Genomic DNA, 14,096 nt, shown 5'->3' on the forward strand with positions numbered 1-14,096 from the left:
TGTCCTGAGAAACATCCATGCCCTCAGAGATATGCCCTGAGAGACATCCATGTCCTGAGAGACATCCATGCCCTCAGAGATATGCCCTGAGAGACATCCATGTCCTGAGAGACATCCATGCCCTCAGAGATATGCCCTGAGAGACATCCATGCCCTGAGAGACATCCATGCCCTGAGAGACATCCATGCCCTGAGAGACATCCATGCCCTGAGAGACATCCATGCCCTCAGAGACATCCCTGCCCTGAGAGACATCCATGCCCTGAGAGACATCCATGCCCTCAGAGACATCCCTGCCCTGAGAGACATCCATGCCCTGAGAGACATCCCTGCCCTGAGAGACATCCATGTCCTGAGAGACATCCATGCCCTCAGAGATATCCATGCCCTCAGAGACATGCCCTCAGAGACATGCCCTCAGAGACATCCTTTTCCTCAGACATCCATGCCCTGAGAGACATCCATGTCCTGAGAGACATCCTTTTCCTCAGAGACATCCATGCCCTCAGAGACATACATTCCCTCAGTATTTTTTTTCTTTCAATGGAGATCAAATAATAACTACGACAGAAAAGAAAAAAAAGTTTTTTTTAAATAATAATTATGTGTATATTATGTATATATGAAATGAAGTGGTCAACCTGTGCAAGAGTGACCACGCCTCATGTATCAGTGTCTGCACTTTTTATCTCTAAATTTTGACTTTTTTTCTGGCAAATTTTCGACTTTTTTTGCATGTTTTAACTCGAAAATCTTTTTTCTGTTTCTTCCCCCGGTCACTAGAGGGCCCCAACACGCCGTCATAAATAATAACAACAACAGTGGAGGGCAGCATTGCGCATTCCCGCGCACAGCCTGCCGCAATTCATTAGTAAAAGAAGAAGATTGAAACTGCGCATGCCCGGAGCCTCAGCTGTGAGTGACGCACGCGGAAGTGTCCCCACGTGTGTGTTTACAGTCTGTTTACAGCATGGATCTCTTATAATATCGGTTTACATTCCGTTTCCAGTTTCCAGGAGATCGTTTTGTGTTTTTCTCACTTTGAGCTGAGGACACTTCACCGGAGGAGCTCAAACACACGCACGTGGAGCCGTTTGAAGGTAAAGGGAGCACAGTTTTTAATTTCATGATATCTGAGGCTTATTCTTTGAACTAGCGCTCCTTCCACTAACGCTGAGCCTGAGCTTCAGCTTCAGCGAGCCTCACACTTTGTATCTGAGTCGATACAATAATCATGTGTTGTGCGTGTGCACGTGCGCTTTAGTTCTTTCATTTCTGCTTCCATCCTGCTGAAACCTCAACAGAATATGATTTTAGTGCCATTGTCAACCAGAAAGTAGGATATTCAGAGGAACCTTTCCCACGATCTTTGTATCGGCCACAAACTAAAACACTCTTCAACTCTACTGTAAAGTAACTCATGTGCAATAACATCCATGCAAAACTATGTGCAATAACCATTGTATCAATGTATATGCTTGTTGATGGAGTAAACTTGTTGGTGGAGTAAATGTGTTGGTGGAGTAAATGTGTTGATGGAGTAAACTTGTTGGTGGAGTAAATGTGTTGGTGGAGTAAACTTGTTGGTGGAGTAAACGTGTTGGTGGAGTAAACTTGTTGATGGAGTAAACTTGTTGATTGAGTAAACTTGTTGGTGGAGTAAACTTGTTGATGGAGTAAACTTGTTGATGGAGTAAACTTGTTGGTGGAGTAAACTTGTTGGTGGAGTAAACTTGTTGATGGAGTAAACTTGTTGGTGGAGTAAACTTGTTGGTGGAGTAAACTTGTTGGTGGAGTAAACTTGGTGGTGGAGTAATCTTGTTGATGGAGTAAACTTGTTGGTGGAGTAAGCTTGTTGGTGGAGTAAACTTGTTGATGGAGTAAACTTGTTGGTGGAGTAAACTTGTTGATGGAGTAAACTTGTTGATGGAGTAAACGTGTTGATGGAGAAAGCTTGTTGGTGGAGTAAACTTGTTGGAGTAAACGTGTTGATGGAGTGAACTTGTTGATGGAGTAAACTTGTTGGAGTAAACTTGTTGATGGAGTAAGCTTGTTGATGGAGTAAACTTGTTGATGGAGTAAACTTGTTGATGGAGTAAACTTGTTGATGGAGTAAGCTTGTTGATGGAGTAATCTTGTTGATGGAGTAAGCTTGTTGGTGGAGTAAACTTGTTGGTGGAGTAAATGTGTTGGTGGAGTAAACTTGTTGGTGGAGTAAACGTGTTGGTGGAGTAAACTTGTTGATGGAGTAAACTTGTTGATTGAGTAAACTTGTTGGTGGAGTAAACTTGTTGATGGAGTAAACTTGTTGATGGAGTAAACTTGTTGGTGGAGTAAACTTGTTGGTGGAGTAAACTTGTTGATGGAGTAAACTTGTTGGTGGAGTAAACTTGTTGGTGGAGTAAACTTGTTGGTGGAGTAAACTTGGTGGTGGAGTAAGCTTGTTGGTGGAGTAATCTTGTTGATGGAGTAAACTTGTTGGTGGAGTAAGCTTGTTGGTGGAGTAAACTTGTTGATGGAGTAAACTTGTTGGTGGAGTAAACTTGTTGATGGAGTAAACTTGTTGATGGAGTAAACGTGTTGATGGAGAAAGCTTGTTGGTGGAGTAAACTTGTTGGAGTAAACTTGTTGCTGGAGTGAACTTGTTGGTGGAGTAAACTTGTTGATGGAGTAAACTTGTTGGAGTAAACGTGTTGATGGAGTGAACTTGTTGATGGAGTAAACTTGTTGGAGTAAACTTGTTGATGGAGTAAGCTTGTTGATGGAGTAAACTTGTTGATGGAGTAAACTTGTTGATGGAGTAAACTTGTTGATGGAGTAAACTTGTTGATGGAGTAATCTTGTTGATGGAGTAAACTTGTTGGTGGAGTAAGCTTGTTGGTGGAGTAAACTTGTTGGTGGAGTAAACTTGTTGATGGAGTAAACTTGTTGGTGGAGTAAACTTGTTGATGGAGTAAACTTGTTGGTGGAGTAAACTTGTTGGTGGAGTAAACTTGTTGGTGGAGTAAACTTGTTGATGGAGTAAACTTGGTGGTGGAGTAAACTTGTTGATGGAGTAAACTTGTTGGTGGAGTAAACTTGTTGGTGGAGTAAACTTGTTGATGGAGTAAACTTGGTGGTGGAGTAAACTTGTTGATGGAGTAAACTTGTTGATGGAGTAAGCTTGTTGGTGGAGTAAACTTGTTGGTGGAGTAAGCTTGTTGGTGGAGTAAGCTTGTTGATGGAGTAAACTTGTTGATGGAGTAAACTTGTTGATGGAGTAAACTTGTTGATGGAGTAAGCTTGTTGGTGGAGTAAACTTGTTGGTGGAGTAAACTTGTTGATGGAGTCAACTTGTTGGTGGAGTAAACTTGTTGATGGAGTAAACTTGTTGGTGGAGTAAACTTGGTGGTGGAGTAAACTTGTTGATGGAGTAAACTTGTTGATGGAGTAAGCTTGTTGGTGGAGTAAACTTGTTGATGGAGTAAGCTTGTTGGTGGAGTAAGCTTGTTGATGGAGTAAACTTGTTGATGGAGTAAGCTTGTTGATGGAGTAAACTTGTTGATGGAGTAAACTTGTTGATGGAGTATACTTGTTGATGGAGTAAACTTGTTGATGGAGTAATCTTGTTGATGGAGTAAACTTGTTGATGGAGTAAGCTTGTTGGTGGAGTAAACTTGTTGGTGGAGTAAGCTTGTTGGTGGAGTAAACTTGTTGGTGGAGTAAACTTGTTGATGGAGTAAACTTGGTGGAGTAAACTTGTTGGTGGAGTAAACTTGTTGATGGAGTAAACTTGTTGGTGGAGTAAACTTGTTGGTGGAGTAAACTTGTTGATGGAGTAAACTTGTTGGTGGAGTAAACTTGTTGGTGGAGTAAACTTGTTGATGGAGTAAACTTGGTGGTGGAGTAAACTTGTTGATGGAGTAAACTTGTTGGTGGAGTAAACTTGTTGGTGGAGTAAACTTGTTGATGGAGTAAACTTGGTGGTGGAGTAAACTTGTTGATGGAGTAAGCTTGTTGGTGGAGTAAGCTTGTTGATGGAGTAAACTTGTTGATGGAGTAAACTTGTTGATGGAGTAAACTTGTTGGTGGATTAAACTTGTTAATGGAGTAAACTTGTTGATGGAGTAAGCTTGTTGGTGGAGTAAGCTTGTTGATGGAGTAAACTTGTTGATGGAGTCAGCTTGTTGATGGAGTAAACTTGTTGATGGAGTAAACTTGTTGATGGAGTAAACTTGTTGATGGAGTAATCTTGTTGATGGAGTAAACTTGTTGGTGGAGTAAGCTTGTTGGTGGAGTAAACTTGTTGGTGGAGTAAACTTGTTGATGGAGTAAACTTGTTGGTGGAGTAAACTTGTTGGTGGAGTAAACTTGTTGGTGGAGTAAACTTGTTGGTGGAGTAAACTTGTTGATGGAGTAAACTTGTTGATGGAGTAAACTTGTTGGTGGAGTAAACTTGTTGGTGGAGTAAACTTGTTGATGGAGTAAACTTGGTGGTGGAGTAAACTTGTTGATGGAGTAAACTTGTTGGTGGAGTAAACTTGTTGGTGGAGTAAACTTGTTGATGGAGTAAACTTGGTGGAGTAAACTTGTTGGTGGAGTAAACTTGTTGATGGAGTAAACTTGTTGGTGGAGTAAACTTGTTGGTGGAGTAAACTTGTTGATGGAGTAAACTTGTTGGTGGAGTAAACTTGTTGGTGGAGTAAACTTGTTGATGGAGTAAACTTGGTGGTGGAGTAAACTTGTTGATGGAGTAAACTTGTTGGTGGAGTAAACTTGTTGGTGGAGTAAACTTGTTGATGGAGTAAACTTGGTGGTGGAGTAAACTTGTTGATGGAGTAAGCTTGTTGGTGGAGTAAGCTTGTTGATGGAGTAAACTTGTTGATGGAGTAAACTTGTTGATGGAGTAAACTTGTTGGTGGATTAAACTTGTTAATGGAGTAAACTTGTTGATGGAGTAAGCTTGTTGGTGGAGTAAGCTTGTTGATGGAGTAAACTTGTTGATGGAGTCAGCTTGTTGATGGAGTAAACTTGTTGATGGAGTAAACTTGTTGATGGAGTAAACTTGTTGATGGAGTAATCTTGTTGATGGAGTAAACTTGTTGGTGGAGTAAGCTTGTTGGTGGAGTAAACTTGTTGGTGGAGTAAACTTGTTGATGGAGTAAACTTGTTGGTGGAGTAAACTTGTTGGTGGAGTAAACTTGTTGGTGGAGTAAACTTGTTGGTGGAGTAAACTTGTTGATGGAGTAAACTTGTTGATGGAGTAAACTTGTTGGTGGAGTAAACTTGTTGGTGGAGTAAACTTGTTGATGGAGTAAACTTGGTGGTGGAGTAAACTTGTTGATGGAGTAAACTTGTTGGTGGAGTAAACTTGTTGGTGGAGTAAACTTGTTGATGGAGTAAACTTGGTGGTGGAGTAAACTTGTTGATGGAGTCAACTTGTTGATGGAGTAAGCTTGTTGGTGGAGTAAACTTGTTGGTGGAGTAAACTTGTTGATGGAGTAAGCTTGTTGGTGGAGTAAGCTTGTTGATGGAGTAAACTTGTTGATGGAGTAAACTTGTTGGTGGAGTAAACTTGTTGATGGAGTAAACTTGTTGGTGGATTAAACTTGTTGATGGAGTAAACTTGTTGATGGAGTAAACTTGTTGATGGAGTAAACTTGGTGGTGGAGTAAACTTGGTGGTGGAGTAAACTTGTTGATGGAGTAAACTTGTTGATGGAGTAAACTTGTTGGTGGAGTAAACTTGTTGGTGGAGTAAACGTGTTGATGGAGTAAACGTGTTGATGGAGTAAACTTGTTGATGGAGTAAACGTGTTGATGGAGTAAACGTGTTGATGGAGTAAACTTGTTGGTGGAGTAAACTTGTTGATGGAGTAAACTTGTTGGTGGAGTAAACTTGTTGATGGAGTAAACGTGTTGATGGAGTAAACGTGTTGATGGAGTAAACTTGTTGGTGGAGTAAACTTGTTGGTGGAGTAAACTTGTTGATGGAGTAAACTTGTTGGTGGAATAAACTTGTTGATGGAGTAAACTTGTTGATGGAGTAAACTTGTTGGTGGAGTAAACTTGTTGATGGAGTAAACTTGTTGGTGGAGTAAGCTTGTTGGTGGAGTAATCTTGTTGATGGAGTAAACTTGTTGGTGGAGTAATCTTGTTGATGGAGTAAACATGTTGGTGGAGTAAACTTGTTGGTGGAGTAATCTTGTTGATGGAGTAAACTTGTTGATGGAGTAAACTTGTTGATGGAGTAAACTTGTTGGTGGAGTAATCTTGTTGATGGAGTAAACTTGTTGGTGGAGTAAACTTGTTGATGGAGTAAACTTGTTGATGGAGTAAACTTGTTGGTGGAGTAAACTTGTTGGTGGAGTAATCTTGTTGATGGAGTAAACTTGTTGGTGGAGTAAACTTGTTGATGGAGTAAACGTGTTGGTGGAGTAAACTTGTTGGTGGAGTAAACTTGTTGATGGAGTAAACTTGTTGGTGGAGTAAACTTGTTGATGGAGTAAACTTGTTGATGGAGTAAACGTGTTGGTGGAGTAAGCATGTTGATGGAGTAAACGTGTTGATGGAGTAAACTTGTTGGTGGAGTAAACTTGTTGATGGAGTAAACGTGTTGGTGAAGTAAACTTGTTGATGGAGTAAACGTGTTGGTGGAGCAAGCTTGTTGGTGGAGTAATCTTGTTGATGGAGTAAACTTGTTGATGGAGTAAACTTGTTGATGGAGTAAACTTGTTGGTGGAGTAAACTTGTTGGTGGAGTAAACTTGTTGATGGAGTAAACCTGTTGGTGGAGTAAACTTGTTGGTGGAGTAAACTTGTTGATGGAGTAAACTTGTTGATGGAGTAAACTTGTTGGTGGAGTAAACTTGTTGGTGGAGTAAACTTGTTGATGGAGTAAACGTGTTGGTGGAGTAAGCTTGTTGGTGGAGTAATCTTGTTGATGGAGTAAACTTGTTGGTGGAGTAAACGTGTTGATGGAGTAAACGTGTTGGTGGAGTAAACTTGTTGATGGAGTAAACTTGTTGGTGGAGTAAACTTGTTGATGGAGTAAACTTGTTGATGGAGTAAACTTGTTGGTGGAGTAAACTTGTTGATGGAGTAAACTTGTTGGTGGAGTAAACTTGTTGGTGGAGTAAACTTGTTGATGGAGTAAACTTGTTGATGGAGTAAACTTGTTGGTGGAGTAAACTTGTTGGTGGAGTAAACTTGTTGATGGAGTAAACTTGTTGATGGAGTAAACTTGTTGGTGGAGTAAACTTGTTGATGGAGTAAACTTGTTGGTGGAGTAAACTTGTTGGTGGAGTAAACTTGTTGGTGGAGTAAACTTGTTGGTGGAGTAAGCTTGTTGGTGGAGTAAGCTTGTTGGTGGATTAAGCTTGTTGGTGGAGTAATCTTGTTGATGGAGTAAACTTGTTGGTGGAGTAAACTTGTTGGTGGAGTAAACTTGTTGATGGAGTAAACTTGTTGATGGAGTAAACTTGTTGGTGGAGTAAACTTGTTGGTGGAGTAATCTTGTTGATGGAGTAAACTTGTTGGTGGAGTAAACGTGTTGGTGGAGTAAACGTGTTGGTGGAGTAAACTTGTTGGTGGAGTAAACGTGTTGATGGAGTAAACTTGTTGATGGAGTAAACTTGTTGGTGGAGTAAACGTGTTGATGGAGTAAACTTGTTGGTGGAGTAATCTTGTTGATGGAGTAAACTTGTTGGTGGAGTAAACTTGTTGGTGGAGTAAACGTGTTGGTGGAGTAAGCTTGTTGGTGGAGTAATCTTGTTGATGGAGTAAACTTGTTGGTGGAGTAAACGTGTTGATGGAGTAAACGTGTTGGTGGAGTAAACTTGTTGATGGAGTAAACTTGTTGGTGGAGTAAACTTGTTGATGGAGTAAACTTGTTGATGGAGTAAACTTGTTGGTGGAGTAAACTTGTTGATGGAGTAAACTTGTTGGTGGAGTAAACTTGTTGGTGGAGTAAACTTGTTGATGGAGTAAACTTGTTGATGGAGTAAACTTGTTGGTGGAGTAAACTTGTTGGTGGAGTAAACTTGTTGATGGAGTAAACTTGTTGATGGAGTAAACTTGTTGGTGGAGTAAACTTGTTGATGGAGTAAACTTGTTGGTGGAGTAAACTTGTTGGTGGAGTAAACTTGTTGGTGGAGTAAACTTGTTGGTGGAGTAAACTTGTTGGTGGAGTAAGCTTGTTGGTGGAGTAAGCTTGTTGGTGGAGTAAGCTTGTTGGTGGAGTAATCTTGTTGATGGAGTAAACTTGTTGGTGGAGTAAACTTGTTGGTGGAGTAAACTTGTTGATGGAGTAAACTTGTTGATGGAGTAAACTTGTTGGTGGAGTAAACTTGTTGGTGGAGTAATCTTGTTGATGGAGTAAACTTGTTGGTGGAGTAAACTTGTTGGTGGAGTAAACGTGTTGGTGGAGTAAACTTGTTGGTGGAGTAAACGTGTTGATGGAGTAAACTTGTTGATGGAGTAAACTTGTTGGTGGAGTAAACGTGTTGATGGAGTAAACTTGTTGGTGGAGTAATCTTGTTGATGGAGTAAACTTGTTGGTGGAGTAAACTTGTTGGTGGAGTAATCTTGTTGATGGAGTAAACTTGTTGATGGAGTAAACTTGTTGATGGAGTAAACTTGTTGGTGGAGTAACCTTGTTGATGGAGTAAACTTGTTGGTGGAGTAAACTTGTTGATGGAGTAAACTTGTTGATGGAGTAAACTTGTTGATGGAGTAAACTTGTTGGTGGAGTAAACTTGTTGGTGGAGTAATCTTGTTGATGGAGTAAACTTGTTGGTGGAGTAAACTTGTTGATGGAGTAAACGTGTTGGTGGAGTAAACTTGTTGGTGGAGTAAACTTGTTGATGGAGTAAACTTGTTGGTGGAGTAAACTTGTTGATGGAGTAAACTTGTTGATGGAGTAAACGTGTTGGTGGAGTAAGCTTGTTGATGGAGTAAACGTGTTGATGGAGTAAACTTGTTGGTGGAGTAAACTTGTTGATGGAGTAAACGTGTTGGTGGAGTAAACTTGTTGATGGAGTAAACGTGTTGGTGGAGTAAGCTTGTTGGTGGAGTAAACTTGTTGATGGAGTAAACTTGTTGATGGAGTAAACTTGTTGGTGGAGTAAACTTGTTGATGGAGTAAACTTGTTGATGGAGTAAACCTGTTGGTGGAGTAAACTTGTTGGTGGAGTAAACTTGTTGATGGAGTAAACTTGTTGATGGAGTAAACTTGTTGGTGGAGTAAACTTGTTGGTGGAGTAAACTTGTTGATGGAGTAAACGTGTTGGTGGAGTAAGCTTGTTGGTGGAGTAATCTTGTTGATGGAGTAAACTTGTTGGTGGAGTAAACGTGTTGATGGAGTAAACGTGTTGGTGGAGTAAACTTGTTGATGGAGTAAACTTGTTGGTGGAGTAAACTTGTTGATGGAGTAAACTTGTTGATGGAGTAAACTTGTTGGTTGAGTAAACTTGTTGATGGAGTAAACTTGTTGGTGGAGTAAACTTGTTGGTGGAGTAAACTTGTTGATGGAGTAAACTTGTTGATGGAGTAAACTTGTTGGTGGAGTAAACTTGTTGGTGGAGTAAACTTGTTGATGGAGTAAACTTGTTGATGGAGTAAACTTGTTGGTGGAGTAAACTTGTTGATGGAGTAAACTTGTTGGTGGAGTAAACTTGTTGGTGGAGTAAACTTGTTGGTGGAGTAAACTTGTTGGTGGAGTAAGCTTGTTGGTGGAGTAAGCTTGTTGGTGGAGTAAGCTTGTTGGTGGAGTAATCTTGTTGATGGAGTAAACTTGTTGGTGGAGTAAACTTGTTGGTGGAGTAAACTTGTTGATGGAGTAAACTTGTTGATGGATTAAACTTGTTGGTGGAGTAAACTTGTTGGTGGAGTAATCTTGTTGATGGAGTAAACTTGTTGGTGGAGTAAACTTGTTGGTGGAGTAAACGTGTTGGTGGAGTAAACTTGTTGGTGGAGTAATCTTGTTGATGGAGTAAACTTGTTGATGGAGTAAGCTTGTTGGTGGAGTAAACTTGTTGGTGGAGTAAACTTGTTGGTGGAGTAATCTTGTTGATGGAGTAAACTTGTTGATGGAGTAAACTTGTTGATGGAGTAAACTTGTTGATGGAGTAAACTTGTTGATGGAGTAAACGGGTTGATGGAGTAAACTTGTTGATGGAGTAAACTTGTTGATGGAGTAAACTTGTTGATGGAGTAAACTTGTTGATGGAGTAAACTTGTTGGTGGAGTAAACTTGTTGGTGGAGTAAACTTGTTGGTGGAGTAAACTTGTTGATGGAGTAAACTTGTTGATGGAGTAAACTTGTTGATGGAGTAAACTTGTTGGTGGAGTAAACTTGTTGGTGGAGTAAACTTGTTGGTGGAGTAAGCTTGTTGGTGGAGTAAGCTTGTTGGTGGAGTAAACTTGTTGATGGAGTAAACTTGTTGATGGAGTAAACTTGTTGGTGGAGTAAACGTGTTGGTGGAGTAAACTTGTTGGTGGAGTAATCTTGTTGATGGAGTAAACTTGTTGGTGGAGTAAACTTGTTGGTGGAGTAAACTTGTTGATGGAGTAAACTTGTTGGTGGAGTAATCTTGTTGATGGAGTAAACTTGTTGATGGAGTAAGCTTGTTGATGGAGTAAACTTGTTGGAGTAAACTTGTTGGTGGAGTAATCTTGTTGATGGAGTAAACTTGTTGGTGGAGTAAACTTGTTGATGGAGTAAACTTGTTGGTGGAGTAAGCTTGTTGATGGAGTAAACTTGTTGATGGAGTAAACTTGTTGGTGGAGTAAACTTGTTGGTGGAGTAAACTTGTTGGTGGAGTAAACTTGTTGGTGGAGTAATCTTGTTGATGGAGTAAACTTGTTGGTGGAGTAAGCTTGTTGATGGAGTAAACTTGTTGGAGTAAACTTGTTGGTGGAGTAATCTTGTTGATGGAGTAAACTTGTTGATGGAGTAAACTTGTTGATGGAGTAAACTTGTTGATGGAGTAAACTTGTTGATGGAGTAAACTTGTTGGTGGAGTAAACTTGTTGGTGGAGTAAACTTGTTGATGGAGTAAACTTGTTGATGGAGTAAACTTGTTGGTGGAGTAAACTTGTTGGTGGAGTAAACTTGTTGATGGAGTAAACTTGTTGGTGGAGTAAACTTGTTGGTGGAGTAAACTTGTTGGTGGAGTAAGCTTGTTGGTGGAGTAATCTTGTTGATGGAGTAAACTTGTTGGTGAAGTAATCTTGTTGATGGAGTAAACTTGTTGATGGAGTAATCTTGTTGATGGAGTAAGCTTGTTGGTGGAGTAATCTTGTTGATGGAGTAAACTTGTTGATGGAGTAAGCTTGTTGGTGGAGTAAACTTGTTGGTGGAGTAAACTTGTTGGTGGAGTAAACTTGTTGGTGGAGTAATCTTGTTGATGGAGTAATCTTGTTGATGGAGTAAACTTGTTGATGGAGTAAACTTGTTGATGGAGTAAACTTGTTGATGGAGTAAACGGGTTGATGGAGTAAACTTGTTGATGGAGTAAACGGGTTGATGGAGTAAGCTTGTTGGTGGAGTAAACTTGTTGGTGGAGTAAACTTGTTGATGGAGTAAACTTGTTGATGGAGTAAGCTTGTTGATGGAGTAAACTTGTTGGAGTAAACTTGTTGGTGGAGTAATCTTGTTGATGGAGTAAACTTGTTGATGGAGTAAGCTTGTTGATGGAGTAAACTTGTTGGAGTAAACTTGTTGGTGGAGTAATCTTGTTGATGGAGTAAACTTGTTGATGGAGTAAACTTGTTGATGGAGTAAACTTGTTGGTGGAGTAAACTTGTTGGTGGAGTAAACTTGTTGATGGAGTAAACTTGTTGGTGGAGTAAATGTGTTGATGGAGTAAACTTGTTGGTGGAGTAAACTTGTTGATGGAGTAAACTTGTTGATGGAGTAAACGGGTTGATGGAGTAAACTTGTTGATGGAGTAAACGGGTTGATGGAGTAAACGGGTTGATGGAGTAAACTTGTTGATGGAGTAAACTTGTTGATGGAGTAAACGGGTTGATGGAGTAAACTTGTGGATGAGACACAGACGAGATATTAACAAAATGTCCAACGTACAAAACACTACATCCCCTAACTTAAAAAAAAAAAAAAGTAGGATTTCATCAAAAATAAATTCAAAGTCATTTTTGATCTATTTGAGTCTGTGTTTACTAGAAAACAATTAATCGACTACTAAACTACAACGATTAATCGATTACTAAAATAGTTGTCAACTATTTCAATAATCGGTAAGTTGTTGATTAATCGATTAGTTGTTTCAGCCCAAGTTTGGAGGCATATTTATAATAATAATAATAATAATGCATTGGTTTTTTAAAGAACTCTTCTGGACACTCAAAGACGCTCTACATTGCACTATTCATACACTCCATACTTGGTGGTGGTGAGCTACTATTGCAGCCACAGCTGCCCTGGGGTAGACTGACGGAAGCGAGGCAACCAGTCTGCGCCATCGGCCCCTCAGACCACCACTCACTCACTCCATTCACCAGGCTTCCTGGTGTTACCAAACGGTCTCCCATCCAAGTACTGACCAGGCCCTTCCTGCTGAGCTTCCAAGGTCTGACGGGATCGACCATAGCTAAGGTGGTATGACCATGCACTTCTTACACAGCACAGCCCTTTTCAATCTTAATGCTTCAATAACTGTCAGATTGCATTTGGTTTTTAAACTTTCAATGTTTGTTTATAACATTTTACGGTAAACTTATTGTAATTACTTACTGTATCGTGTCGGGCCCTGAGTATCGTGATACGTCCTGTCTGTTTTGCTCCCTGAGCTGATGAATTTCTCCATTGTGAGATCAATAAAGTTCTATTTTCTCTCTTCTTGATTCTTTTAACCCTCTCTGACACTTCTGTCTCTCAGATGTCTCCTGACGATGATCTGTCACTCAACATCTGCTCGGAGCCGTCGTCAAACTGGAGCCGCAGTCCGAGGAAGAGACCAGCAGCCCAGGACAAGTGGACTCTGGTCAGTGATCACATCACTGTGCCAAGATTCAAAAGCATTACATTTGATTCATTCAATACTTTAAAATCATGACATTGCTTGATTTTTTTTTTTTATATCCATAAGTTCAGCAAAAATACAGTCACTGTCTAAAAGGCTTTACCAAAAAACACAGCTAAAACGTCAATGTTACATAATACCTCACTTTAAGGGAAGAGAAATTGCTTAGATTGGTCACATTTGTGGCATGAAAATTTAGTTTGGGGATATTAAAATTGCATTTAAAGCATTAAATGTGACCCTGATAATCCTTTAGAGCAGCGTTACCCATTTATTTCCTGCTTAAGGTAAATAAAACTAGCAATATTTGATACAAAGTTTATATAATTGCGATGTTTTCCAAAGAGCAATTTACTTTTCCATCAAATTGACGTGTAAAACAAAAGTAAGGAGCAAAAATGTAACTTTATTTGAAAAATCCAGACCAAAACTGAAACGGAAAGTGTAGTTTTGTCATAAACGATTGAATAAATGTTTGTGTGTTCAGAAGAAGCAGCGTCGTCTCCAGCAGGACACGGCTGCGGTGCCTTCAAGGAAACAAGAGGTCGAACTGGAAACTCCCGACGCAGAGGTCAGAGGTCATGCAGTATGATGCTTTACAAACCTGCTTTGGCACTTGATTGATTGATTGATTGATTGATTTGATTTATTCACATCACTTCTTCACTGCTGTTTCTTCTGTACAACTCCAATTACACTTCCGAGTGCTTTCTATACGCAACACCATCCAGGGCGGGGCGAAAGGACGATAGAATATAATAAAAATGCTACAATGATAAATGCTAACCGAAGTGACACTAGAATCCTTCACTAACTAAGGCTATTAGGAAGAGTAGCTTAAATAATCGGTTACAAATGGTAAAGCAGAGACAAGGCCCTTTACTCTCTTTATGTGAGGCCTGTAAAGAGACGCTAAGCGCCACATGGCTACTTAGCATAATCGACACTAAAGTCTGTGCTGAGCCGCCATTTTTCAAAAGTTTTACTTTAAGACATCACAGGTGTGACACAAATCCCTTATTATTATTATAACGTGAGTAAAGAGTATGAGTCATTTTGTTTGTGTTTCCAGA

At 39.9% G+C, this 14,096-nt stretch overlaps 1 long non-coding RNA gene across 1 annotated transcript; it reads left to right on the forward strand.

Annotated features, from left to right (window-relative positions):
* The first annotated feature begins 927 nt into the window (after positions 1–927).
* LOC306968161 lies at positions 928–13,595 on the forward strand. The gene is made up of 3 exons (XR_013793237.1): positions 928–1,100; positions 12,880–12,984; positions 13,511–13,595. It is a non-coding gene; the product is annotated as an uncharacterized lncRNA (long non-coding RNA).
* The last annotated feature ends 501 nt before the right edge of the window (positions 13,596–14,096 follow it).

This window comes from Gobius niger (genome assembly GCF_951799975.1).
Source record: "Gobius niger genome assembly, chromosome: 1".
NCBI classification, from domain to species: Eukaryota; Metazoa; Chordata; class Actinopteri; order Gobiiformes; family Gobiidae; genus Gobius; species Gobius niger.